This window comes from Corvus brachyrhynchos, unplaced genomic scaffold (assembly GCF_000691975.1).
Source record: "Corvus brachyrhynchos isolate BGI_N302 unplaced genomic scaffold, ASM69197v1 scaffold444, whole genome shotgun sequence".
Taxonomy (NCBI): domain Eukaryota; kingdom Metazoa; phylum Chordata; class Aves; order Passeriformes; family Corvidae; genus Corvus; species Corvus brachyrhynchos.
Genome location: NW_008237886.1, coordinates 1,623,382 through 1,626,766, shown reverse-complemented (window position 1 = coordinate 1,626,766; position 3,385 = coordinate 1,623,382).

Here is a 3,385-nt window from a genome sequence, read left to right as displayed (position 1 = left end):
AGCGCCAGCTGCTGCCAGAGGAGGAAGTGTCTTTCCGGAGCGCAGAGTACCCGGCGCAGTGCCCGGAGCTGCCGACACCGACCTGCCCCGCGGCAAGTAAACGGCCACTGGCGTTCGGTACTGACTGCAAGAACAGACCCGGACTAACAGGGACGGCATTTACCAAGGAGAGGGAAGATGGGGAGGAACTACTGTTTTACTTTAAAAGGAATTTCTCCAAGAGAAAAAAAAAAAAAAAAAAAAAAGGAGAAATCAACTAAATTCACGGCGAAGGGTACTCAGGTTAAGCACCGTGCCAAAGGCGTTCGGTGTTAGCAGTGAAACAGTCGAAGTGAATTGCTGCTGTGGAATCATGTCGACTGTCACAGTCATGGCCGTCTCCGAGTCAAACCTGTACAGCTATCCTTGTCCTCCCTACATTGTTAGGTAGTTGCCCTGTTCCTCATCCTTTCTCTATACAGAGCTTCGTTGTCCCCTCCATGATTATCTAATGTCATATTTTGCCGACTGCCATGATGCCATTTTTCCAGTCTTTGTCCTTGACTGACCTTGATGCACGAAGAGAGGGCAGAAGTGTTCAGAAGGCAGGGCTCATACCCAAGACTGACATTGACTGTGTAGTCTCACCACTGTGGGCACCTTTCAGGTATGGCCAGTTCCCAAAATGCTCACAGGAAAATGCACATTTTAGCATTTGTACAGACGCCATTCTTATATTTGCTTATTTTATAAATTTAGCAGTGAAAATGATGGCAGAGCAAAAATACACTTCTGGAATATTTACTGAACTTCATCTGAACTGATGTCTAACCTTCCAGAATAGCAAAGGCAGTTTTGAAAGTAAGACTGGTAAACTATGAAATGGAAATGCCAATAAAACAACTTCAAGACCAGCAGAATGAAATATTAATGGCAAAGAAAGTAGTTTCAGGTTTCTTCTAGACTTTATAATTTATTTTTAATTATGCACATGAAATGTATGAACATACAAGTAATTAGATAACTTTTTACTTCTTCTGTGCTCATTTATTTGTAGGACAACTGGTCCTCATGTTACCTCTTTGTGAGTATGTCATCAGCCTATGAAAGAAGAGAAAAAATTCTTAGCAATAAAAAATTTAGATGTGATGAAAGTGGTTAGAAACATCTCATAACATCCTGCATTTTCATCTATAAAGGAATATTTATGGGGAAAAATAACCACAGCACAAGTTTTTCTCTTAGTATAAGGAATTAATGGCATATTAATTGCTCTGAGGCCATAATCCCCAAAGACTTCTTAGGTGGCAGAAACACAAAATATGTTTTTATACCGAAAAGGACAATGACCACATACAATTTGCCCTATAGTGCCCATCTACAGGCATTGACTTTACATCATCTTATGTGTAATATAGAAGTGAAACTGAGAAAAAACATACCCCACTGTTAACATGTTAAAATAAAAAAGATGAAAAGATATCTATCTTTAGTCACTCTTGTTTCCTTGCCACTGAGCCATTTATAAGGTATTCAATTTACAACCTTTATTTATTATAGACACTGTAAGAGATGTGTTATTTTCTAAGAGTTTGCATGTCCAAGATAGAAAGCTGAGAGAGAATATGCACACAAGTGAATATATGAAAATACAGATCAGCCACCTTACCATTTTAAAGCTGGGAATGAGGTAAAAGAATAGCAAAAGCCAAGACACAAAGTATAGAGGAAAAAAGTAAGAGAAGAATCTAAGTCAGTTCAGTATTTTGACTCCTAAGAGATGTCAAAGATCTTCAGAATTTGTGTTCAGCTAAGTCAAAAGCATTTGGATGTGCACACTTACTATGAACATCCTGTACACTTATGTCCTCTCTCTTGTTTTCTTCTTTCATATTCCATTACATCTTCATTATGCTGCTTGATAAGCTATAAAATAGCAGTACATTATAAACAGCTATACAATTCACAGCTGGATCCAGCCAACAAAAAGAGTTCTACAGAATATAAAATACCTGTTATCAGAATGCAAACCAGTATGTAACTGAAGCCATCCAGAACACATATGTAAATTATCAACTGAAAAAGGTGTGGAAACAATGCCTAGGATAAACATTTTCTCCTGACGGGCAGGGGGGAGGGGGGGAGCCTCCCACTGCCAATTAATTCACTACCCCCCAAAAAAAGGAAAACCCCAAAGGGAATCCATCCAACTCTGAAAACACTGTCACCTTGGGGAGTGCTGCTTATCTTGCATGATTCTTCCTGAGAGCTACTACACCCTGCTTGCTTTAACAACTGAAGTCTGTGAGTTCTCTGAAACAGAGAGTATCTTACATGTGCACTTTGCTCAGGAAAAAGGGGTCTTAATCTATTGAAATCAGCTAAAACCACCTTAATCAGCTGAAAAATAAGAAGAGAACGCATTGGTAGTCTGATAAATACATTTATCTGGGCACATCCCTAAGTCTTTTTTTTTTGTTAAGATCCACAGGGAAAATAATGCCAAAGCATTAATCCAACAGGCTTGAAGAATTAACTCTGTTGTGGGTGCTTTACGTTTGCAACAGAGAGAAGCTGAAGAAGTTGTTAATTTTTTTAAATAAGGGCACAACATAAAGCTGGGAAAACATAAATAATGAACATAATCATGCCTAAATCTTTACACCTGTTACGACCACCCATTACCACAATAAACTCAGTAGGTTGTAGTCACTGCATTCATAGCACTACTATGATTTTTAAGAATAGTTAAATTCAACAAAACCAAATGAAAACACTTACAAAAGCCCACAAGGCAGCACTGGTGCTAAACGCCAAGCCAACTCCCAGCCAGTTTGGTTGGGCACTATTCGCTTTTTTCACTGTTGTTAATGCAGAACGAGTAAAAGCTAAAAAGGCACAAGATTACAAATGCATTAACATTTCTCAGGTTTAGACCACCAAGTACTTATTGACATTCATGCAATCAGGGAAAAAAACCAAACCACAACACAAACCCCAAACCAATGCAATGATGATGTGGTCTCCATAGCATTGTGATAGCTGATCTGTTCGTAGCTAACACCGCAGCATGTGCTCCCTGATCTGTGAGAGAGGGGCCGGGGGGCTGCCAACAACTCAAAAGCAGTCCCTTTTGCCCCTTCCCCAACCACAGTAACTATCCCTTCCCGCATCTTCTGCTCTATAAAGGTGCCTCTCACTGTCCCCTGCCTAAAGCTCCCAGCCCCAGGCCTTCCCCACCTCCCATCCCCTGCCTAACCAAGAGCACTCAGGGCATAGCCTTCCTGGGAAAGGCCGGCACCATCACCGCAGCGAGACATGTTGAGCTCTCCCCCCGCCAGGAAGCAACACCAAATTAAAACAGAAAAATGAAAGATTAAAGGTAACTAATGAGCTTAAAAACAGT